Here is a 27,468-nt window from a genome sequence, read left to right as displayed (position 1 = left end):
AGAATCAACTTTTGGTTTCATTTATTTATTTATTTTCAATTTTCTGTTTCATTGGTTTCCCCTTGTATCTTTAAATTTTCCTTCCTTCTACTTATTTTAGTTTATTTCACTGTTCTTCTTAGCATCTTCTGGTAGAAGCTTAGATCACTGACTATAGACATTTCTTTTTACATGCGTGTGTGCATGCTCAATCATGTCTGACTCTCCAATCCCAGGGACTGCAGCCCACTAGGATCCTCTGTCCATGCAATTTTCCAGGCAAGAATACTGGAGTAGGGTGTTATTTCCTACTCCAAGGGATCTTCCTGACCCAGGGATTGAACCTGCGTCTCTTGCACCTCCTGCATCGGCAGGTGGATTCTTTACCACTGGCACCACCTGGGAAGCCCTCTTAAATGTGTACATGTGTCCTAAGTCACTTCAGTGTGTCCAACTCTTTGCGACCCTATGACCTGCAGCCAACCAGGCTCCTCTGTCCATGGGATTCTCCAGGCAAGAATACTGGAGTGGGTTGCCATGCCCTCCTCCTCTTCTTATATAATGAATCACTATTATAACCTTATGTTAATATTTATTAAAAGACTTTAAAGTTCAGCATATTTTCTAAGCAGAGCCTGAGCTACAACTAACAAATTTGGAATTAAAAAAAATTTAATTCCAAATCTTTTTTTTTTGATTGAAAAATTCAATTCAAAATCTTATTTAAAATTTCTTCTGATTTCTTCTTTGGCATATGTGTTATTTTGAAGTGTGTTGTTGCTGTGGTCTCAATGTCTGTACCTCCCCAAGATACAGACATATGTGTTATACATTGACATTCTAAAGCCTACAATGATGGTATTAGGTGGTGAGGCCCTTGGGACATGATGTGGCCATGAGGATGGTGATTCATGAATAGGGTTAGTACTCAAAATAGACTTGAAAGTTTCCTTGTTCCCTTCCACCATACGAGGACACAACAAATAGACTTGTACACAGGTCCTCACCAGATACCAAATTTTCTGGCATATTACTTAGTCTTGTGCTTTTCAGTCTCCAAAACTGAGAGATAAATGTCTATTCTTTATAAGCTACTCAGTCTGATATTTTGCTATAGCAGCTAGAAATGGATTAAGACACTTGTTAATATCCAGTTTTTTGAGGTCTTTTTAGATATTTTATTGTCATTAATTTCTAGCTTCAATCTCTTATGGTCAGAGAATACATTTAAATACTTTAAAATTTATTAGGACCTGTTCTTTATTCTAGCACACAGTCTAAGTGAATGTTCCATATTCAGTTGAGGAAAATGACGTTCTGCTGTTCCGAGTTGGAGAGTTCTATAAAGGTTAATGGAGAAGGCAATGGCAAGCCACTCCAGTACTCTTGCCTAGAAAATCCCATGGATGGAGGAGCCTGGTGGGCTACAGTCCATGGGGTCACCACGAGTCAGTCGCGACTGAGCGACTTCACTTTCACTTTTCACTTTCACGCAATGGAGAAGGAAATGGCAACCTACTCCAGTGTTCTTGCCTGGAGAATCCCAGGGACGGCAGAGCATGGTGGGCTGCTGTCTATGGGGTGGCACAGAGTCGGATACGACTAAAGCGACTTAGCAGCAGCATAAAGGTTAATTAAATTAAATTGGTTGATAGAGTGGTTCTTTATGCATATTCATTTGTTGTTTATTTGTTCTATCAATTATTAAGAGATAAATATTTAAATCTCCATGGTAATTAATGGTATTTCTATTTAACCTTTCCAGTCTAAAATTAGTTATCTATTGTTTCATAACAAATTACCCCCACATTTAGAAGCATAAAAAATAAACATTTATTACCTCAAAGTTTTTGTGGATCAGGAATTCAGAACCCATTTTTTGGGTGTTTTCTTCACTTGGGTAGGTCTCTTATGGAACTGCAGTCAAGACATTAGTCAGGGCTATAGGCTGACTATAGCGTATATCCTATGGTACCACAGGCTATGGTACCTACCTTATAGCCTATGGTAAAGAATCCTCCTCCCAATGCAGGAGACATGGATCGATCCCTCCTCCCTGGAGGAGGCAAATTGCTCCAGTATTCTTGTCGGGAAAATTCCATGGACAAAAGGAACCTGGAAGGCTACAGTCCAGAGAATTGCAACTGAGCAACTGAGCATGCATACATGCATAGTCACCAGCAGGCTATAATGGGACTGAAGGATCCACTTCTAAAGTGGTTTTTGGCAGGAGGCTTTAGCTCTTGCCTCATGTGATGTAAACTACTTCCCCTCAAGCATGTGATCTGAGAGGGAGAAAGGAAGGAGGAACCTACAGTACTATTTATTATCTAGTTCCAGAAGTTACATACCATCTCTTTTGTGGAATTTTAATCATTAGAAGCAGGATAAGATCATACTCAAGGAATAAAGAATTAACCTCTACCCGTTGAAGGAAGAATATTAAAAAATTGTGGGTATGTTTTAAAATGACCACAATCCTGTAAGATTCTGCTTTGTATATGAAGCAGTATTATCAGTGTATACACATTAGTATTATTATGTCTTCTTCAAAATCTAATATTTTATTACTATGAAATGCCTCTATCTCTAGTGATATTTTTCATCTATAATCCATTTTCCTATTGTTCATATCAGTTCAGTTCAGTCACTCAGTCGTGTCTTTGCAACCACATGGACTGCAGCGTGCCAGGCCTCCCTGTCCAAGGCCAACTCCTGAAGTTTACTCAAACTCATGTCCATTGAGTCAGTGATGCCATCGACTCAATGAGGTGAGTCAATGAGATGAGCCATCTCATCCTCTGGAGTCCCCTTCTCCTTCTGCCTTCAATCTTTCCCAGCATTAGGGTCTTTTCTAATGAGTCAGTTCTTTGCATCAGGTGGCCAAAGTATCGGAGTTTCAGCTTCAGCATCAGTCCTTCCAATGAGTATTCAGGACTGATTTCCTTTAGGATGGACTGGTTAGCTCTCCTTGCAGTCTAAGGGACTCTCAAGATGAGTCTTCAACACCACAGTTCAAAAGCATCACTTCTTTGGTGCTCAGCTTTCTCTATAGTCCAAGTCCCACATCTGTACATGACTACTGGAAAAACCATAGCTTTGACTAGACAGACCTTTGTTGGCAAAGTAATGTCTCTGCTTTTGAATATGCTGTCTAGGTTGGTCATAACTTTTCTTCCAAGAAGCAAACATCTTTTAATTTCATGGCTGAAGTCACCATCTGCAGTGATTTTAGAGCCCAGAAAAATAAAGTCTGTCATTGTTTCCACTGTTTCCCCATTTATTTGCCATGAAGTAATGGGACCAGATGTCATGATCTTAGTTTTCTGAATGTTGAACTTTAAGCCAACTTTTTCACTCTCCTCTTTCACTTTCATCAAAAGGCTCTTTAGTTCTTCACTTTCTGCCATAAGGGTGGTGTCATCTGCATATCTGAGGTTATTGATATTTCTCCTGGCAATCTGGATTCAGGTCATCAGATTGTTCATATATCTACTCCATATTTCTGATAATTAATGTTTGCTTGACATGTTTTTTCTATCCTATACTTTTCAATCTGAATGTTCATATATAGAATGTATCTCTTACAGCCAATATTAAACTGAATCTTGCTTTTTCATCTAGATTGATAACTATTGCCTTCTTACTGGGGTGTTGATATGTCCACTGTCTAATGCAGTGACCACTTACCACATATAGCTATTTAAACTAAAACAAATTACAATAAAGACATAAAAAATTCAGATCTTCAGTCAACCTAGCCACAGTTGAAATGTTCAAAAACCATTTGTGGACAGTATAGGTGACATATGGACAAGGAACATTTCCTTTATAACTGAAAGTTCTATCATGCAGTTCTTCTTTAGACAGTTTACACTTAATATAATTGATATGATTGGGTTAAATAAACCAGCTTTTTGTGTTTTGTATTTTCTCCATATATTCTTTATTCTTTATTTTGTCTTTTTCTTTCTTTTGGAATTATTTATTTTTAGTATTCTATTTACATCTGCACCATTGTACATATATATTATACATCATATATACATAAATATCTTGTACATATATACATTGATATAAATAAGTTATACATCATAACACATTATAAATGATAGTCTACATATATGTACATACATTCTGTGTATATATAAATGGCATGCAATATGCAACTCTTAGATGGTGATGATAAGTCTACAATTATTCTTTTCTTTGTTTCTCTTTATTCTGGTTGATTTTAAGATTATTATGTAATCCTTGGTGTGGTAAATTTTATTATTGCAAGCATGCATGCTCAGTTGTGTCTAACTCTTTGCAACCCTGTGTACTGTAACCTGCCAGGCTCTTCTGTCCATGGAATTTTCCAGGCAAGAATACTGGAATGGATTGTTATTTCCTTCTCCAGGGGATCTTCCCAACCCAGGGATCAAACTCATGTCTCTTACATCTCCTGCATTGGCAGGTGGATTCTTTGCCACTGTGCCAGCTGGGAGTATAACTTAAAATGGATTTCTTTGGTGTTTATATTGCTTAGGAATCATTAAGCTTCTTGAAAATGTGAGCTCAGAGTTTTCATAAAATTTTGGAAAATTTAAGCAATTTCTTCTATAATCTTTTATGTCCGTTCCCACCATCACCCCCGCCTGCCTCTACATCTGAGATCAAGTCTGATTCTGTTCATTTTTTAAAAATTATTTTTTCTAGCTCTGTGAAAAATACCATTGGTAGCTTGATAGGGATTGCATTGAATCTATAAATTGTTTTGGGTAGTATTCTCATTTTTACTATATTGATTCTTCCTATCCATGAACACGGTATATTTCTCCATCTATTAGTGTCCTCTTTGATTTCTTTCTCCAGTGTTTTATAGTTTTCTATATATAGGTCTTTTGTTTCTTTAGGTAGATATATTCCTAAGTATTTTTTTCTTTTCGTTGCAATGGTGAATGGAATTGTTTCCTTAATTTCTCTTTCTATTTTCTCACTATAAGTGTATAGGAATGCAAGGGATTTCTGTGTACTGATTTTATATCCTGCAACTTTACTATATTCATTGATTAGTTCTAGTAATTTTCTGGCGGAGTCTTTAGGGTTTTCTATGTAATGGATCATGTCATCTGCAAACAGTGAGAGTTTTACTTCTTATTTTCAAATTTGGATTCCTTTTATTTATTTTTCTTCTCTGATTGCTGTTGCCAAAACTTCCAAAACTGTGTTGAATAGTAGTGGTGAGAATGGGCACCTTTGTCTTGTTCCTGACTTTAGGGGAAATGCTTTCAATTTTTCACCATTGAGGATAATGTTTGCTGTGGGTTTGTCATATGTAGCTTTTATTATGTTGAGGTATGCTCCTTCTATTCCTGTATTCTGGAGGGTTCTTATCATAAATGGATGTTGAATTTTGTCAAAGGCTTTCTCTGCATCTATTGAGATAATCATATGGTTTTTATTTTTCAATTTGTTAATGTGGTGTATTACATTGATAGATTTGCAGATATTGAAGAATCCTTGCATCCCTAGGATAAAGCCCACTTGGTCATGATGTATGATCTTTTTAATATGTTGTTGGATTCTCTTTGCTAGAATTTTGTTAAGGATTTTTGCATCTATGTTCATCAGTGATATTGGCCTATAGTTTTCTTTTTTTGTGGCATCTTTGTCAGGTTTTATTGTCATCAGTATTAGGGTGATGGTGGCCTCATGGAAATACAAAAAACCTCAAATAGCCAAAGCAATCTTGAGAAAGAAGAATGGAACTGGAGGAATCAACCTGCCTGACTTCAGTCTTTACTACAAAGCCACAGTCATCAAGACAGTATGGTACTGGCACAAAAACAGAAATACAGATCAATGGAACAAAATAGAAAGCCCAGAGATAAATCCATGCACCTATGGACACCTTATCTTCGACAAAGGAGGCAAGAATATACAATGGAGAAAAGACAATCTCTTTAACAAGTGGTGCTGGGAAAGCTGGTCAACCACTTATAAAAGAATAAAACTAGAGCACTTTCTAACACCATACACAAAAATAAACTCAAAATGGGTTAAAGATCTAAATGTAAGACCAGAAACTATAAAACTCCTAAAGGAAAACATAGGCAAAACATTCTCTGACATACATCACAGCAGGATCCTCTATGACCCACCTCCCAGAATATTGGAAATAAAAGAAAAAATAAACAAATGGGACCTAATTAAAATTAAAAGCTTGTGCACAACAAAGGAAACTATAAGCAAGGTGAAAAGACAGCCTTCAGAATGGGAGAAAATAATAGCAAATGAAGCAACTGACAAAGAATTAATCTAAAAAATGTACAAGCAACTCCTACAGCTCAATTCCAGAAAAATAAACAACCCAATCAAAAAATGAGCCAAAGAACTAAATAGACATTTCTCCAAAGAAGACATACAGATGGCTAACAAACACAAGAAAAGATGCTCAACATCACTCACTGTGAGAGAAATGCAAATCAAAGCCACAACGAGGTACCATTTCACACCAGTCAGAATGGCTGTGATCCAAAAGTCTATAAGCAATAAATGCTGGAGAGGGTGTGGAGAAAAGGGAACCCTCTTACACTGTTGGTGGGAATGCAAACTAGTACAGCCACTATGGAGAACAGTGTGGAGATTCCTTAAAAAACTGGAAATAGAACTGCCTTATGATCCAGCAATCCCACTGCTGGGCATACACACTGAGGAAACCAGAATTGAAAGAGACACATGTACCCCAATGTTCATTGCAGCACTGTTTACAATAGCCAGGACATGGAAGCAACCTAGATGTCCATCAGCAGACGAATGGATAAGAAAGGTGTGGTACATATACACAATGGAGTATTACTTAGCCATTAAAAAGAATACATTTGAATCAGTTCTAATGAGGTGGATGAAACTGGAGCCTATTATACAGAGTGAAGTAAGCCAGAAAGGAAAACACCAATACAGTATAATAATGCATATATATGGAATTTAGAAAGATGGTAATGATAACCCTTTATGCGAGACAGCAAAAGAGACACAGATGTATAGAACAGTCTTTTGGACTCTGTGGGAGATGGAGAGAGTGGGATTATTTGGGAGAATGGCATTGAAACATGTATATCATCATATGTGAAATGAATCACCAATCCAGGTTCAATGCATGAGACAGAGTGCTCGGGGCTGGTACACTGGGATGACCCAGAGGGATGGGATGGGGAGGGAGGTGGGAGGGGGGTTCAGGATGGGGAACACATGTACACCCGTGGCAGATTCATGTCAATGTATGGCAAAACCAATACAATATTGTAAAGTAAAAAATTTTAAAAATAAAATTATTTTTTCTCTTTGATTACTATCTATTGTTGTATCTATGTGTCTTTGTTTGGGCTGCTATAACAAGTTATCATACATTTAGTGCCTTATACAGCATAAATTTATTTCTCAGAGTTCTAGAGGCTAGAAAGTTCAAGATCAAGAGGTTGGCAGATTCTGTGTAAGGTGAGAGTTGACTTCTTGGTCCATAGACCATACGACATATGGGTAATTGAGCTCTCAGGGGTCTCTCTTAGAAAAGCACTAATTTCACTCATGAGGTCTCTATTCTCATGACTTAGTCACCTCCCAAAGGCACCACCTCCAAATTCCATTACATTAGCAATTAGGTTTTATCATATGACTTTTTGGAAGGACATAAACATTCAGTCTCTAGCACTATGGGTTATCTTTTCTTTGTAACATATGTTTTCAAGCCCCTTTACATTACATTTTTTTATGTTTTATATTGCATTTGCATTTTTTTAGTTAGATTCTGTAAGTTTTAATTTTATGATTTCCTTTTCTATTGTTCTTGTATTCATATTTAATTTCTAATGCTTTGAAAATGTTTACAGTGGAGATTTTTAAGTTCTTATCTGCTTACTCAAACATCACTGCTATTTCTGGTTGTTTCTATTACTGTACTTTTTTTTTTTTACTACCACGGATTATATATTTCTACTTCTTTGTGTGTCCATTAATTACTGACTGATTGTTAAAATGATGAAGTATTAAAATTTTATGTTGTTGAGTGTCTGGACTTTGATTTCTTCGTTTCAAATATTATGTTTTTTGTTTTGTATATTAGTCACTTCTTGGCCTTTTGGCTAAGATTAGGTGTTTTGTGGATCACCATAATCCTTTCAGTGTTAGTTGTTAAGATTTTTTTTAAGGGTATAAATGCAGTAGACTTCACTTTAGGTCTAGTTTGCTGCTGCTAAGTGGCTTCAGTCGTGTCCGACTCTGTGCGACCCCACAGACGGCAGCCCACCAGGCTCTGCTGTACCTGGGATTCTCCAGGCAAGAACACTGGAGTGGGTTGCCATTGCCTTCTCCATTGTGTGAAAGTGAAAAGTGAAAGTGAGGTCGCTCAGTCGTGTCCGACTCGTAGCGACCCCATGGACTGTAGCCCACCAGGCTCCTCCATCCATGGGATTTTCTAGGCAAGAGTACTGGAGTGGCTTGCCATTGCCTTTCCGTTAGGTCTAGTTTAGCTCTTCTATTAATGCATGACTCCTCTAAGGTAGGTGTAGGATTATAGAACTGTAATACCTCTTCACTGTAACTGGCTGGAAATGACAGTTACAGCCAGTAGATTGACAGTCTTCCAATCTTGTATGTTCAACTTCAAATTTATATACACGGTTCCTCTGTATCTGGAATTCTTCATGTGATTTCATAGAATTTCAAATTTCCTGGAAAAACTTGATATTCAGTAAAAAATAAAAGTGGACCAACAAATAGATTCCTGGAGGTTTATACCTCAAAATCATTCTTCGCCAGTACTCTGCTTTGCAAGTTTAAGTTGCCTCCCCAAACTCTGATATTTATCTTGCAACTCAGTGGACTGCTGTGCTTTGCTAGGGTTTTCTCTGCCTGACCTACAGTTCATAAACTGTCTCCAGCAGAAAGCTGGTTCAATCACTGGCACCAACTAGTGTGTTTCATCTTTCTCAAGACATTCTTTTTCTCAAGGTACTATTTTCTAGTGTCTTAAAATAGCATGTTTCCATTTTCCCCAGTTGTTCATATTTTCCCTAGTTGTTTATATATAGGAAATTCAGTACCTATTAGTTCCTCATGGCTAGGAGTAAATGTCTCAAAGTTACAGTTTAAAAAAAAAAAAAAGACTGGATATTTAATACAAATAATGATAATCCATCCTAATGACTTAAGAAATGCAATGAGCAGAACAATTTTGAGGATCACAGCCTCATACTAGTCTATTACTTCTTAGCATTTGATAATATGATCTTTGAATTGGCTCACAAGGTTTAAAATTTTTTCAAACTATACTTAATAGCTTCTCACAAACTCTAAGAAAACCGGAGAAGATCACGAAAATAATTGGGAAAATAATTTCAGCTAAGAAAGTTAACATTTCTTACAAATCTATAAAATTATGTCAGATTATTTATTGAATTTATCCATTTTATAAATAATGAGGAAGTCATAGCACTACTTATTAATAAGCTAAGGACTCTCAAAATGTATTCTCTAAATCATTAATCACTAAATCTTTTATTGGCAATGAATGTGGGAACATTTTATCCTACAAAGTAGTATTAAAGGTCAGAAAATTAAAGAGTTGATTTAAAAGGTAGGAAACTTTTTTTTGAAAAAGTATGTTTTATCTATCTACAGTTGGGTCCGACTGTACATGGATTTTTAAAAATACTAAATATTCTGGTGCTGCACGACACACAACTGGTTGAATCTGAGAATGCAGACTGCAGATATGGAGGAACCATGCATGTAAAGAAAACATCAACATGGAGGGTTAGTTATAGGTATACATGGATTTTTTAAACTGAATAGAGAGGGTTGAAACCCTCACTCCCACATTGTTCAAAGGTCAATGTAATTTAAAAGACTAACTTAAAAAGAAAAATGTATAAGTTAGAACAGCATAGATCTGAAAGGAACAAATTATAATTCAAGACAAAATTGTTAAAACACTCTGAAAACAGAAAAACTTAGAAATACTATTTTAATATTTTACTTAGGAGGAATTAATTAAATCATGCCATTAAACTGGATGGAAATAGGGGCTTCCCTGGTGACTCAGTGGTAATGAGTCTACCTGCCAACACAGGAGACACCGGGTTCAATCCCTGATCCTAGAGATCCCACTTACCTTGGGGCAGCTGGGCCCATGTGGCACAATTATGCCTGGGAACCACAAGTACTGAGACCACATGCAACAGCTGCTGAAGCCCAGGCACCTTGGAGCCCGTGCTCAGCAGTGATAAGGCCACTGTAATAAGAAGCCTACGCACCACAATTAGAGAGTGGCCACCACTCTCTGCAACTGGAGAAAAGCCTGTGCAGCAGCAAGGACTCCACACAGCCAAGAATAAATAAATAAAATTAATTTTCTAAACCTGCATGGAAATAAATGTAGTAATAAAAAAGTTTCCAAAGTATTATAGGACCAGTACAATACAGAAAACTAAGTCAGTTACATGGCCAATACAAAAGCTTCATGTCAATTATGTATGCTTTTTAAATTATTTTTGAAGCAAATATATTAAAATGTAAATTTTCATTAATTGCTACACATAAACATGTAATCTGCGGAAGAAAGAATGGCATAAGAGAAATTAACCCCACAGGCTAATCACAAAGTACAATTATATTTTGTGTAATTTCTATAGCTCTATCTAGAAAATGATACTGTTTAATTGTTAAAATTCTAAAATATGAAAAAAATAAAATTTTAAAATAGCAAATAAAAGAAACATTAAAAATAGAAAAAAATTTTAAAATCTATGAAAAACTTGTCAAAAACATCTATGGAGAAAGGATAAATATAATCTAGACAAATTCATGGGCTTTTTAAATTCCAAAACTATGGAGAATCAGGTTTTTTCAATGAATAATTTGAGACCGAATATGAATTATAATATTTTGACCTAGTACTGTACATTCAATTCTACTTAAAACTTCATTTAAAGGAGACTGAAAGTAGTTCTAGGGCTTCCCTGGTGGTTCAGTGGTAAAGGATCTGCCTGCCGACACAGGAGACAGGGGTTCGATCCTTGGTCCAGGAAGATCCCACATGCTTTGGAGCAAAAGCCCAAGCACCACAACTACTGAGCCTGTGCCCTAGAGCCAAGGAACTGCAACCACTGAGCCCACAGGATGCAACTATACTCTCTAGAACCCACACTCTAGAACCTGTGCACCACAACAAGAGAAGCCGCCACAATGAGAACCCCACTCACTGCAATGAAGAGTAGCGCCAGCTTGCTGCAACTAGAGAAAAGGCCATGTAGCCATGAAGACCCTGCGCAGCCAAAATAAATAAATACTTTTTAAAAATATAGTTTTAGTTTTTTGAGAAGCCTACATACTGTTTTCCACAATGGCTGTACCAACTTACATTCCCTGCAACAAGGTACAAGGGTTCCCTTCTCTTCACATACTTATAAATATTTGTAATTTGTAGTCTTTTTGATGATAGCCATTCTTATAGGTGTGTGGTGAGATCTCATTTTGGTTTTCATTTGCATCTCCCTGATGATTAGTGCTGTTGAGCATCTTTTTTATTTCCCATGCCTGTTGGTCACCTGCATTTCCTCTTTGGAAACAATGTCAGTTCTTTTATTTTTTAATGAGGTTTTTTTTTGATGTTGAGTTTTACAAGCTGTTTATATATGTTAGATATTAATACCTGATTGGTCATGGCATTTGCAAATATTTTCTCCCATTCAGTATGTTGTCTTTTTGTATTGCTGATGGTTTTCTTTGCTGTACAAAAGCCTTTAAATTTAATTAAATCCCATTTATTATTTTTTGGTTTTATTTCCATTATTCTAGGAGATGGACCAAAAAAAACTGCTGTGATCTATGTCAAAGAGTATTCTGTGCATGTTTTCCTCTGTTTTATAGTATCCAATCTTGCATTTGGGTCTTTAATCCATTTTTGCTTCTTTTCATAGGCTGAAGAAATTGATGTCTATCTTGTACTTATGAAAATAAAGATTTTAAATTGGGAAGTAACATGATCAGATCTCTGTTTTAATTTAATTTAATTTAATTCTATCAGTGTAGAGGATTGATTAGAACAGCTGAGTAAGGAAAGTGGAAACAAATGACCCTAATAAGAAAGTATTGTATTCCTCAGTCATCCATTCTTTATAGAGACCCTGCTATGACTAGAATAGACACTGTGGCTACTACAGAAAACATAGCATTTACATTCCAATGAAGAAACAAATGATAAATTAGTTAAAAAGGTTTAAATGAGTCATTAACGATTTGTTTTAACACTGTGAAGGAAATAAACAGGGTACAACATCTATAAAGTGAAGGCTCTTTAAATAGGGTGTCAGGAGAGCTGCTCTGAGTAGGTGACACTTAAGCTGACATCTGACAGAGCACAGAACTCCGATGAATGCAAGGTCATTAGGGAGAAGAGAAAATATTTTGGAGATGTTTGAGCAAGTGCATTAAAAAGATTGTTAGCCAACCGGATATGGGGATTTAAGGATTATTCTAAAGTTTCAGGTTGAAGCAACTGGCTATCTGGCAGTGTTAATACTGAGATAGGAAATACAGGAGGACTGTCAGATGTGAGTTAGAACTGTTGAGGTAACTGCTATTGGAGATGCCAGTTGGTTATTTTTAGTTCTTTTATCATATTTCACAGTCCTCCCATGAACAGTTCACATATTCAAGGGAACAGATTTCTCTATGACATTGAGGAATGGGTATGAAGGGAATAAGTAGAAGACATAGCTAGCCTAGAAACAAATATAAGTGTACAAAATAATTAAGAATAAATATTTGCACTAAGTGTTCCACTAGAAAACAGACTCTGAAGGAAACATATTTTTGCTAACATTTTATTGGGAAATACAATCCCAGGGAAGCATGAACACTGGGAAAATGGAATAAGGTAGAGGTGTGTGTGTGTGTGTGTGTGTGTGTGTGTGTGTAAGTGTGACAACTCAGTTGTCTCTGACTCTTTGCAATCCCATGGACTATAACCCACCAGGCACCTCTGTCCATGGGGGTTATCTAGGCAAGAATACTGGAGTGGGTTGCCCTTCTCCAGAAGATGCCCTTCTCCAAGGGATCTTCCTAACTCAGGGATCAAAACCTGGTCTCCCACACTGGAGGCAGATTCTTTACCATCTAAACCACCAGTGAAGGCCTAGTAGAGGATGAGATAGGACAAAATAAGGCAGAGTGTTATGGATTGGGATACAGCTTTATGTAAACTGACGCCTGGGTCATGTACGACATCTTTAGAAAGATCACATAAAGCTACTCTGCCTTTATTTTATTTTTTTTTTTTTTGGCTTTTAATTTTATTTTATTTTTAAACTTTACATAATTGTATCAGTTTTGCCAAATATCAAAATGATTCCGCCACAGGTATACATGTGTTCCTTTAAAAGGAGGGAGAAGAAAGAAGAATTTATCCACTCACTCCCATACCCCTTCAGTCAAAGTTCCATCTTTTATGAATTAGCCCCTTACACTTCCAAGCTGCACATGTGTGGTGCTTAGTGAAATGGAGAGCTGCAACCCATATCTTGAAAATCAGTGACAACGTGGAACATAGAAACAGGAAGTAAGAGGAAGCTGTATCCAGGTATTAAAGGGAGATCAGGAGCAGCAGGCACAGTAGGAATATCAGTCTAAAGCAGAAGCAGCTGCCGCAGCAGCAACCTGGCTCTAGGCCAGTAAGACACAGCAAGTCACTACTGTAAGTAGAAAGCAAGGCAGGTGAGCAGGCCTGGGGTGGTGTATAAACTGAAGCCAAGGCACAGAGAAGATGGTGAGAGGCAGAAGCAGGGGTAGACAAAGAGGTCTACCCTCTTTGACACATAGGAGGAGATAAGGCCAGATCATTTTAACCTTAAAAACACTGGTTTCACTCTTAGTAAAAAGGGCAGCTATTGGTATACTGCTTTTTGAAAAGATGTCTCTGCTAGGTTGTGTTGAAAATAGCCTCTCAGAAGCAAGTGTATACGTAAGACAATCAGGGAAGCAGAAATCCAGAACTTGTGATGGTGTTTTGAACCAGAGGAGTAGCTTGGGTAGAGAGCAGTGACAGGTTTGGACATATTTTAAATGTAGAGCCCACAGGATTTCCTTGCTTCACACTTCTCAAAAACTCAAATTTCCAGTAGATTAAGAAGCTAGCTTTTAAAACTGTTAAAACTAAAATAAAAAAAGCATTAGAAGGAAATACAGTCAAAAATAGGGAAGATAACTTTTTAAAATTCAAAATTCATAAACAGATCAACATTAAAATAAATAAAATGAACAGACAAGCAATAGTCAAGTAGAAAATATGTGTAATACATAAGATATTAGAGTTTAGTACTTCAGTTCAGTTCAGTGGCTCAGTCGTGTCCGACTCTTTGCGACCCCATGAATCGCAGCATGCCAGGCCTCCCTGTCCATCACCAACTCCCAGAGTTCACCCAGACTCACGTCCATTGAGTCAGTGATGCCATCCAGCCGTCTCATCCTCTGCCATCCTCTTCTCCTGCCCACAATCTCTCCTAGCATCAGAGTCTTTTCCAATGAGTCAACTCTTTGCATGAGGTGGCCAAAGTACTGGAGTTTCAGCTTTAGCATCATTCCTTCCAAAGAAATCCCAGGGCTGATCTCCTTCAGAATGGACTGGTTGGATCTCCTTGCAGTCCAAGGGACTCTCAAGAGTCTTCTCCAACACCACAGTCAAAAGCATCAATTCTTCAGCACTCAGCCTTCTTCACAGTCCAACTCTCACATCCATATATGACCACAGGAAAAACCATAGCCTTGACTAGACGAACCTTTGTTGGCAAAGTAATGTCTCTGCTTTTGAATATGCTATCTAGGTTTGTCATAACTTTCCTTCCAAGGAGTAAGCATCTTTTATAGCCTTATAAATTCAACAGGAAAAAGGCAAACAATTCAACAGAAAAGTGGGCAAAATATACATGAAGAATATTCACATAAAAATGAAACAATAGCAATATATATACAAAAAAGCACTCAACCTTGTTGGTTAGCAGGGAAAAAAACAAATTAAAACATGAAATGTAGGTTTTTATCCATCAAGTTGAAAAAAAAGAAACATTGAAACATTCACGGGTTGGACAAACATGATAATGGGGTGTTCATATACTGTCCAGGGAAGTATATAATTGGCCAATGCATTGAAAAGCACATACTGATAAAATACATTAAAATGTAAAATACCTATCATCTCAACCCAGCAAGTCTACTGAATAGCTATTCTAGAGAAATATTCTCATATCACAAAAAAGGGTATGCAAGATACTCAGTATATTATTGAAAAATAAGTTCACAAATTTTCACCAACAAAGACTAGATAAACCTCTGAGGCATACATACCAGGTAAAAGAATAAAGTATATCCATAGGTCCTGACATGGAAAAATATCCAATATATAACTTACCCAAAAAAGGAAATTTCCAAAAAACACATAACATTTGCATGATAAAAGGATGTGATGACTATCTGAGTAGAAATTTTCTGAGTCCACACAGTTGTGAGGTTAGATAGGGAAAAATAAAGTAATTATTAATTATGGTATTAAAATAACCTATTTGAATAGCTTAATTATTTGTTCCTAAGCCTAAGTGAGGAGAAAGCAATGGCACCCCACTCCAGTACTCTTGCCTGGAAAATCCCACGGACAGAGGAGCCTGGTAGGCTGCAGTCCATGGGGTCGCTGGGAGTGGGAAACGACTGAGCGACTTCACTTTCACTTTTCACTTTCATGCATTGGAGAAGGAAATAGCAACCCACTCCAGTGTTCTTGCCTGGAGAATCCCAGGGACAGGGGAGCCTGGTGGGCTGCAGTCTATGGGGTCGCACAGAGTCAGACACGACTGAAGCGACTTAGCAGCAAGCCTAAGTGAATTATATATTCCTACATGTCATACTGCATTATTTGTCAGTCTCTTATTATCAGATATTACTTCAAATAATACAATAAAAATACAGTGCAAGTCAATTATAATGTAAAAATTAAAATCATACAAAAAATATAGAATGCCATGAAATCAATAAAAGTGACTTCGGGAACTACACAAGTCACAGAGCAGACCATTTGATCAGTCCAGTTAGCAATTAAAGAAAAGAAAATGAAGCATGGGAACAAGAAAAATGCTTTAAACAACATTGTTTTAAAATCAAAATGTTTAGCAAACAGAGCTTGCATATTTTAGCAAAAACTACCTGCTTTAGAACCCTGTTGCAAAAGTCAGACATGAAGCAAATTACTTCATATTGTGTTTTTATATAATTTTGTCAGAAAAAAATTACAGCAAAACACTCTAGATACATACTTTGGGAATGCCAAGAAATAAACCAATTAAAATGATATCCCTGCCAATATAGAGGAACTGTGGCTCCCGAGGCATGCCAGATACAGAGAAACTGAAGATGTAATCGACCAGATTTTGGAAATAACTACAACAGGAGGTCTGAAAAACAAAAAGGTCATTTTCATCTCATCAGTCTTAGATGAAGAGATCAAGCCCTGAGCCTTTGGAGTGGGACCACTGACTCCAAGACCATAGACTACCAGAGAACTAACCATAGGGAGTATCAAATAGTGAGAACTCACACAAAAGAAACCACTTGAACACAAGACCTGGCATCACCCAACCACCAGTAGCACCCTGTGCAGGATGCCTCATTTAAACAACAAACAAAATGAAAATACAAACCCAATCATCAGCAGGATTACCACCTCACTCAGCCTTGCCCATCAGAGTGGGGAATAAAACAACTCAGCTCAAATCTCACCCTATATGAAGCTTACACAAACCACGGACCAACCTTACGAGAGCAGAAACCAAAAGAAAGACAGAATACAAACTTGAAGCCTGGGAAAAGAAGATCTCAAATACAATAAGTTTTTTTTAAAAAATGAAAAGGCAGAGAAATACTACACAAATGAAGGGACAAACTAGAAACACAGAAGTCCAAATAAGAAGAGGAAATAGGCAAACTACCTGAAAAGTAATTCAGAATAATGATAGTAAAGATGATCAAAAACCTTGAAAACAAAATGGAGAAAATATAATAATCAATTAACAAAGGTCTAGAAGAATTAAAGAATAAACATACAGAGATAAACAACACAATTACTGAAATTAAAATACTCTAGAAGGAATCAATAGTAGGATATCTGAAACATAAGAATGAATCAGTGAGCTGAAAGATAAAATGGTGGAAATAACTTCTGAAGAGCCGAATAAAGTAAAAAGAATGAAAATAACTGAGGACAGTCTCAGAGACTTCTGGGACCATATCAAATGAACCAACATTCAAATTATAGGGGTCCCAGAAGAAGAAGATAAAAAGGAAGGATATGAGATAATTTTAGAAGAGATTATAGTTGAAAATTTCCCCAACATGGAAAAGGAAATGGTCAATCAGGTCCAAGAGGCACAGAGAGTCCCATACAGTATAAACCTAAGGAGAAACACACCAAGACACATACTAATCAAACTGACAAAGACTAAACACAAAGAATAAATATTAAAAGCAGCAAGGGAAAAGAAACAAGTAAAATACAAGGGAAAACCCCTTTCGTTTAACAGCTGATCTTTCAGCAGAGACTCTGAAGGTCAGAAGGGAAAGGCAAGATATATTTAAAGTACTGAAAGGGAAAAATCTACAACCAAAATTATTGTACTCAGAAAGGATCTCATTCAAAATTGATGGAGAAATAAAAAGCTTTTCAGACAAGCAAAAGTTAAGCGAATTCAGTACCATCAAACCAGCTATACTAAAGGGACTTATATGGTCAAGAAATACAAGAGAAGAAAAAAAGATCTAAAAAAATCAACCCCAAACAATTAAGAAAATGGCAATAGGAACATATATATCAATAAATATTTTAATTGTAAATGGATTAAATGCTCCAACTGAAAGACAGACTGACTGAACGGATACAAAAACAAGACCCATATATATGCTGTCTACAAGAAACCCACTTCAGACCTAAAGACAAATATAAACTGAAAGTGAGAGGATGGAAAAATATATTCCGTGCAAATGGGAAGGAAAAGAAAGCTGGAGTAGCAATCCTCATATCAGACACAATAGACCTTAAAGAATATTACAAGAGATAAGAAAGGACACTACATAATTATCAAGGGATCAATCCAAGAGGAAGACATAACAATTGTAAATATCTTGGCACCCAACATAGGAGCACCTCAATACAGAAGACAAACACTATTAGACATAAAAGGAGAAATTGACAATAACACAATAATAATAGAAGACTTTAACACCCCACTCACACCAAGGGACAGATCATCAAAAGAGGAAATTAATAAGGAAACACAAGTCTTAAATGATACATTAGATGAGATGGATCTCAGTGATATCTTCAGGATATTCCATCCAAATGCAGGAGAATACATATTCTTCTCAAGTGCACACGGAACGTTCTCCAGGATAGACCACATCCTGGGTCACAAATCAAACCTCAGTAAATTTAAGAAAATTGAAGTTGTATCAAGCATCTTCTCTGACCACAATGCTATGAGACTAGATATCAATTACAAAAAAAAAAAAGTAAAAAACACAAACACATGGAGATTAAACAATACATTTCTAAATAAACAACAAGTTACTGAAGAAATCAAAAGAGAAATTAAAAAATTTCTAGAAACAAATGACAATTGAAAACACAACAACTCAAAATCTATGGGATGTGGCAAAAGCAGTTCTAAGAGGGAAGTTTGTAGGAATACAACCCTACCTCAAGAAACAAGAAAAACATTGAATAGATAACCTAACTTTACAGCTAAAACAACTGGAAAAAAAGAACAAAAACACCCCAAAATTAGTAGAAGGAAATAAATCATAAAGATGAGAGCAGAAATAAATGAAAAGAAATGAAATAAGCAGTAGTAAAGATTAATAAAACTAAAAGCTGGTTCTTTGAGAAGATAAACAAAATTGACAAACCTTTAGCCAGACTCACCAAGAAAAAAAGAAGAATCAAATCAACAAAATTAGAAATGAAGAAGGAGAGGTTACAACAGACAATGCAGAAATACAAAGGATTAAAAGAGTCTATTATGAACAACTATATGGCAATAACATGGATAACATGAAAGAAATGGACAGATTCTTTGAAAAGTTCAATCTTCCAAGACTGAACCAGGAAGAAATAGAAATTATGAATAACTCAATTACAAGCACTGAAATTGAAGCCGTGATCAAAAATCTCTCAAAAAACAAAAGCCCAGGACCAGATAGCTTCACAGAATTCTATCAAGCATTTAGAGAAGAGCTAATGCCTATCCTTCTAAAACTTTTTCAAAAATTTGCAGAGGAAGGAACACTTCCAAACTCATTCTATGAGCCCACCATCACCCTGGTACCCAAACCAGACAAAGATAACCCAAAAAGAAAACTACAGGCCAGTTATCACTGATGAACATAGATGCAAAAATCCTCAACAAAATTTTAGGAAACAGAGTTCAGCAACTCATCAAAAACTCATACACCATGATCAAGTTGAGTTTATTTCAGGGATGCAAGGATTCTTCAATATTTTCAAATCAATCAATGTGATACACTATATTAATAAGTTGAAAGATAAAAACCATATGATAACCTCAATAGATGCAGAAAAAGCCTTTGACAAAATTCAGCACCCATTTATGAATAAAACTCTTTAAAAAATGGGCATAGAAGGAACTTACTTCAATATAGTAAAAACCGTATAGGATAAGCCTACAGCAAACATTATTCACAATGGTGAAAAACTGAAAGCATTTCCCCTAAGATCAGGAATAAGATAAATGTGTCCACTTTCCCACCTATTATTCAACACAGTCCTGGAAGTCCTAGCTACAGCAGTCAGAAAAGAAAAAGAAATAAAAGGAATCCAGATTGGAAAAGAAGTAAAACTCTCACCGTTTGCAGATGACATGATACTGTACATAGAAAACCCCAAAGATAGTATCATAAAATTACTAGAGCTAACCAGTGAATTTAGCAAAGTTGCAAGATACAATATCAATACACAGAAATCACTTGCATTTCTATATACTAACAATGAAAAATCAGAAAGAGAAATGAAATGAAGCAATCAATCCCATTCACCATTGCAACAAAAAGAATTAAATATCTCGGAATAAACTTACCTAAGGACTGGAAAAGGTCACTTTTCATTCCAATCCCAAAGAAAGGCAATGCCAAAGAATGCTCAAACTACTGCACAATTGCACTCATCTCATCTCACACGCTAGTAAAGTAATGCTCAAAATTCTCCAAGCCAGGCTTCAGCAATACATGAACTGTGAACTTCCAGATGTTCAAGCTGGTTTTAGAAAAGGCGGAGGAACCAGAGATCAAATTGCCAACATCTGCTGGATCATCGAAAAAGTGAGAGAGTTCCAGAAAAACATCTATTTCTGCTTTATGGACTATGCCAAAGCCTTTGACTGTGTGAATCACAATAAACTGGAAAATTCTGAAAGAGATGGGAATACCAGACCACCTGACCTGCCTCTTGAGAAATCTGTATGCAGGTCAGGAAGCAACAGTTAGAACTGGACATGGAACAACAGACTGGTTCCAAATAGGAAAAGGAGTACGTCAAGGCTGTATATTGTCACCCTGCTTATTTAACTTACATGCAGAGTACATCTTGAGAAACGCTGGGCTGGAAGAAGCACAAGCTGGAATCAAGAGTGCCAGGAGAAATATCCATAACCTCAGATATGCAGATGACAACACCCTTATGGCAGAAAGTGAAGACGAACTAAAAAGCCTCTTATGAAAGTGAAAGAGGAGAGTGAAAAAGTTGGCTTAAAGCTCAACATTCAGAAAACTAAGATCATGGCATTTGGCCCCATCACTTCATGGGAAATAGATGGTGAAACAGTGGAAACAGTGTCAGACTTTATTTTTGGGGGCTCCAAAATCACTGCAGATGGTGACTGCAGCCATGAAATTAAAAGATGCTTACTCCTTGTGGCTTCCCTGGTGGCTCAGAGGTTAAAGCCTCTGTTTCCAATGCAGGAGACCTGGGTTCGATCCTTGGGTTGGGAAGATCCCCTGGAGAAGGAAATGGCAATCCACTCCAGTATTCTTGTCTGGAGAATCACATAGACGGAGGAGCCTGGTGGACTACAGTCTACAGGGTCGCAAAGAGTAGGACACCACTGAGCGACCTCACTTCACTACTCCTTGGAAGGAAAGTTATGACCAACCTAGATAGCATATCAAAAGCAGAGACATTAATTTGCCAACAAAGGTCCGTCTAGTCAACGCTGTGGTTTTTCCATTGGTCATGTATGGATGTGAGAGATGGACTGTGAAGAAAGCTGAGCACCAAAGAATTGATGCTTTTGAACTGCGGTGTTGGAGAAGACTCTGGAGAGTCCTTTGGACTGAAAGGAGATCCAACCAGTTCATTCTAAAGGAGATCAGTCCTGGGTGTTCATTGGAAGGACTGATGCTGAAGCTGAAACTCCAGTACTTTGGCCACCTCATGCGAAGAGTTGACTCATTGGAAAAGACTCTGATGCTGGGAGGGATTGGGGGTAGGAGGAGAAGGGGACAACAGAGGATGAGATGGTTGGATGGCATCACCGAGTTGATGGACATGAGTTTGAGTGGACTCTGGGAGTTGGTGATGGACAGGGAGGCCTGGAGTGCTGTGATTCATGGAGTCGCAAAGAGTCTGACGTGACTGAGTGACTGAACTGAACTGAACTGAAGGAGACAAAAGAACTGTACAGAACTGTACAGAAAATTACAAGACATTGATGAAAGAAATAAAAGATGACATAAACAGATGGAGAGAGATTCCATGTTCCTGGGTAGGAAGAATCAATATCATGAAAATGACTATACTAACAAATGTAATCTACAGATTCAATGTGATCCCTATCAAATTATTAGTGACAGTTTTCACAGAACTAGAACAAAAAGTTTCACAGTTCATATGGAAAGACAAAAGATCCCAAATAGCCAAAGCAGTCTTGAGAAAGAAGAATGGAGCTGGAGGAATCAACCTTCCTGACTTCAGATTATACTACAAAGCTACAGTCATCAAGACAATATGGCACTGGCACAAAAACAGAAATATAGACCAATGAAACAAGATAGAAAGCCCAGAAATAAACCCATGCACTTGTGGATACCTTATTTTTGACAAAGGAGGCAAGAATATACAATGGGGCAAAGACAGCTTCTTCAATAAATGGTTCTGGGAAAACTGGACAGCTACATGTAGAAGAATGAAATTAGAACACTTCCTAACACCATACACAAAGGTAAACTCAAAATGGATTGAAGACCTAAATGTAAGACCAGAAAGTATAAAATTCTTAGAGGAAAACATAGGCAGAATCCTCGAGGACATAAATCAAAGCAGGATCCTCAATGACCCACCTCCTAGAGTAATGGAAATAAAAACAAGTAAACAAGTGGGACCCGATTAAACTTAAAAGCTTTTGCACAGCACAGGAAACTATAAGCAAGGTGAAAAGACGACCCTCAGAATAGGAAAAAATAATAGCAAGTGAAACAAGTGACAAAGGATTCATTTCCAAAATACACAAGCAGCTCATATAACTCAATACTAGAAAAACAAACAACCCAATCAAAAAGTGGGAAAAAGGCCTATACAGACATTTCCCCAAAGAAGATATACAGAGGGCTAACAAACACATGAAAAGATGCTCAACATCACTCATTATTAGAGAAATGCAAATCAAAACTACAATGAAATATCTCCTCACACCAGTCAGAATGGTCATCATCAAAAAGTCTACAAACAATAAATGCTGGAGATGGTGTGGAGAAAAGGCAATACTCTTGCACCATTGACGGGAATGTAAATTCATACAGGCACTATAGAAGATGGTATGGAGAGTTGTTAAAAAACTAAGAATAAAACCACCATATGACCCAGCAACCCCACTCTGAGGCATATACCCTGAGGAAACCAAATTGAAAAAGACACATGTATCCCATTGTTCACTGCAGCACTATTTACAATAGCTAGAACATGGAAGCAACCTAGATGTCCATCGACAGATGAATGGATAAAGAAGTTGTGGTACATATACACAATGGAATATTACTCAACCATAAAAAGGAACACATTTGAGTCAGTTCTAATGAAGTGGATGAATCTAGAGCTTATTATAAAGAGTGAAGGAAGTCAGAAAGAGAAAGAGAAATATCGTATTCTAACACATATATACAGAATCTAGAAAAATGGTACTGAAGAATTTATTTACAGGGCAGCAATGGTGAAAATGGAGAAGGCAATGGCACCCCACTCCAGTACTCTTGCCTGGAAAATCCCATGGATAGAGGAGCCTGGAAGGCTGTAGTCCATGGGGTCGCTGAGGGTTGGACACGACTGAGCGACTTTACTTTCACTTTTCACTTTCATGCATTGGAGAAGGAAATGGCAACCCACTCCAGTGTTCTTGCCTGGAGAATCCCAGGGACGGGGAAGCCTGGTGGGCTGCCGTCTATGGGGTTGCACAGAGTCAGACATGACTGAAGTGACTTAGCACAATGGTGAAAAAGACATAGAGAATAGACTTACAGACATGGGGAGAGGGGAGGGGAGGGGAAGATGTATGCAAAGAGTAACATGGAAACTTATATTACTATATGTAAAATAGATAGCCAATGGAAATTTTCTGTATGGCTTAGGAAACTCAAAAAGGGGCTCTGTATCAATCTAGAGGGGTGGAATGGGGAAGGAGTTGGGAGGGAGCTTCAAAAGGGAGGGGATATTTGTATCAGATCAGATCAGATCAGATCAGTCGCTCAGTCATGTCCGACTCTTTGCGACCCCATGAATCACAGCACGCCAGGCCTCCCTGTCCATCACCAACTCCCAGAGTTCACCCAGACTCACGTCCATCGAGTCAGTGATGCCATCGAGTCATCTCATTCTCTGTTGTCCCTTTCTCCTCCTGCCCCCAATCCCTTCCAGCATCAGAGTCTTTTTCAGTGAGTCAACTCTTCACATGAGGTGGCCAAAGTACTGGAGTTTCAGCTTTAGCATCATTCCTTCCAAAGAAATCCCAGGGCTGATCTCCTTTAGAATGGACTGGTTGGATCTCCTTGCAGTCCAAGGGACTCTCAAGAGTCTTCTCCAACACCACAATTCAAAAGCATCAATTCTTCGGCGCTCAGCCTTCTTCACAGTCCAACTCTCACATCCATACATGACCACTGGAAAAACCGTAGCCTTGACTAGACGAACCTTTGTTGGCAAAGTAATGTCTCTGCTTTTCAATATGCTATCTAGGTTGGTCATAACTTTCCTTCCAAGGAGTAAGTGTCTTTTAATTTCATGGCTGCAGTCACCATCTGCAGTGATTTTGGAGCCCAGAAAAATAAAGTCTGACAATGTTTCCACTGTTTCCCCATCTATTTCCCATGAAGTGATGGGACCGGATGCCATGATCTTCATTTTCTGAATGTTGAGCTTTAAGCCAACTTTCTCACTCTCCACTTTCACTTTCATCAAGAGGCTTTTTAGTTCCTCTTCACTTTCTGCCATAAGAGTGGTATCATCTGCATATCTGAGGTTATTGATATTTCTCCCGGCAATCTTGATTCCAGCTTGTGCTTCTTCCAGTCCAGTGTTAAACTATGGCTTATTCATTTTGAGGTTTGACAGAAAACAACAAAATTCTGTAAAGTGATTATACTTCAATTAAAAAATAAATTAATTTAAAAAACAAAATAAAATTAATGATCCAAAAAAATTATATCCCTTATTTTAATAAAATTAATAAAAATATTTATTCTTTAATTTTTATCTTATTTTCAAGATAAAATGCAAATAAAACTTTTCCCCTCCATTTACAATGAAATGTCCTTTTTCTTTAAAGAATTTATATTGAATGATATCTTGTACAAATTGTATTCAATCAATAGATAACATGTCCCAAATATCTTGGTGCTGCTTTAAACTTTGATAACTTCAGATGCATAAACTTTACAAACTTACCCCAAAAAACTCATTTGAAAGTTTATTTATTTACATTTCCTATATATGCATTTAATTTTGCAGAAGGCAAGTCAGAGTGATGAGATATGGAGGGTGGGGAGTGACGGGGAATGAGAATTTTGATCATATATCACGGGTGATCAGATAGCATGGGTAGGGGAAATGTTTCTAAACTGACTCAGGAAGATTATTGCTAAAACTTGACTCTAAAAGGATGGTGACTAAAGCCCAAGGTTGAGGCACAGTCCAGAAAAGACCTCAGAAACACCTGACTACAGTTTGGTCAAGGAGAGTGTCTTTGTCACTCTGAAGTTTTTTAGGGGAAAAAAGAAACGTTTGCAATTAGTCAAACAAAATTTTAATTTAAAGATACAGAGTTTCCAGGTTCAGCTCTGGCACAGCAGAACAGGAGTCATCCACATCCCTCTAGCTTCCTGGAACTTAGCTGACATCCAGAGCACCTTCATTGCCATCAGATGACGTGCACTGAGGCCTCATGGGCAAGATCATCAAGGCCTTTGAGCAAGAAGGATTCTGTATTGTGGCCATGATGTTCTTTCAGGTCTCTGATGAACACTTTGAGCAGCAATATGTTGCTCTGAAAGACCGCTCATTCTTCCCAGGGCTAGAGAAGTGCATGGACTCAAGATCAGTTGTGGCCATGGTCTGGAAGGGCCTGGATATGGTTAAGTCAGGGAAGGCTGATGTTTGGGGAGACAACCTGGCAGACTCTAAGTTGGGCACCATTCTCAGGACCTCTGCACTCAAGTTGGCAGGAACATCATTTGTGGTAGTAATTCAGTAGAAAGTCCTGAAAAAGAAACCAGCCTACGGTTTAAGCTGGAAGAATTGGTTGATGACATGTCTTGTGCTTATGACTGGATCCATGAAAAAGAAGTGGACAAAGCAGCAGCCTCCTGGGCACCACTTGATGTGTCCCTGGATACAGCTCTTCTTAGATGCAGTAGGATTGATCATTCTTCTTTAAAGCTAGTTTACCAATAAAACCTTTGGAAACTGGAGGGAAAAAAAAGAACTATGGAACACTTTAGCAATAGGGAAACAGATCAATTTAAGTTTATTTTCAGATTTATAAATATACATGAACAGACAAAGAAAGGATAGCACCCAGAACTGATTATCAGTTGAGAAAAAGAAATTAAATTAGGTTATGACTGCATAGCTTACATAAAAATAAATACCATAGGAATTCAAATTACAACAAAACAAAATCACTTAAAAAGTATAAATGAAAATATCAGAGATTATGTAGATAATACGGGGCTTGAAAGTTCTTTCTAAACAAATCACAAAGCTCAGAACCACAAGAGAAAAATTACTTGAACTCATAAAAATGTAAGAAGCCACATGCAAAGTTAAACTATAGGTCAAAGACTGTGAGAAATTGTTTTCAAATCATTCATGGGTACATGGCTTATGTATATTTTTTTAAGTTTCTATGAACCACTGACAAGAAAGTAAACAATCCAATATAAAAGTAGGCAAAGAACATCAACAAATAACTCATAAGAAGATTCAGTTTTTTAAAGATATAAAAATTGTTCAACCAGTTATCTCAGAAATCTAAATGAAAACAGTAAAATATTTTTCCACTCTAAGTCAAATAAATTGATCACAAAATTTAAAGGTTAATTCAATTTAGTGCTGGTAAAAATAATAATAGCATAACAGACTTTCTCATATTCTTTGTTCATGAATCTTATTATTCTTTTGAGGAACAGTTTGACAGGATCCACACATGTGAAACATACATTGCCTTTGGCCCAATTATTCCACTTGCAGAAATGTATGTTTCACAAACAGTCTGTTTTACCTCAGCCCTTGTTTCTCTAATGTGAATTACTCATATTTGATTCATAAGGGAGAAGATGCAAAACACAGAAGCTGTGTAGATTTATACATTATTTTTCCAGGCAAAGGAAGCAGAGAAAGCAAGAGAAAAATACAATCTTCAGCAGAAAAGGGAAAAGCCCTTAGCTGGGCTGATACAGTAGTACCAGGACTCCAATCAGCTTTATTTTAGAAAATAAAGTAAGTGCCTGAGCCCAGGCCTCCCCCTGATGGCTCACCCTCCGCCTCATGTCGCTTTCATCTTTGGCAATTTGTATTGCTGCCTTCGTGGCATACACCCAGTTTACAGCTCCAGTTAATCTGTATGCTTTCAGCACCACCAGCCCTACACTTATCGATATTGTTATTTAGTGATTTTGCACATTTTTAATCTCCACTGTGCAGCCACCAGGCACAAAAAGCTCTCTTGCCCAGACCATCCACATGATCTCCCTAAGTATCAATTTGGTTTTGTGGTGCTCTAGTTTCAAATGTGCAGAGGTACTGAATAGTCTGCCACAACTCTATGTTATGTTCTGGTATTTTAATTGCACTGTTTTGAAGAACATGTGGTTTTTTAGGTTCTCATACATAGCATTAAGAAGAAAGCCTAT

At 37.3% G+C, this 27,468-nt stretch overlaps 1 pseudogene; it reads left to right on the top strand.

Moving 5' to 3' along the window:
* The first annotated feature begins 1,288 nt into the window (after positions 1-1,288).
* Positions 1,289-26,008, top strand: LOC113898722 (annotated as a pseudogene).
* Positions 26,009-27,468: the final 1,460 nt, after the last annotated feature.

Source organism: Bos indicus x Bos taurus, chromosome 9, assembly GCF_003369695.1.
Source record: "Bos indicus x Bos taurus breed Angus x Brahman F1 hybrid chromosome 9, Bos_hybrid_MaternalHap_v2.0, whole genome shotgun sequence".
In the NCBI taxonomy this organism is placed as follows: Eukaryota; Metazoa; Chordata; class Mammalia; order Artiodactyla; family Bovidae; genus Bos; species Bos indicus x Bos taurus.
This window is presented reverse-complemented; position numbering and strand designations above follow the sequence as displayed.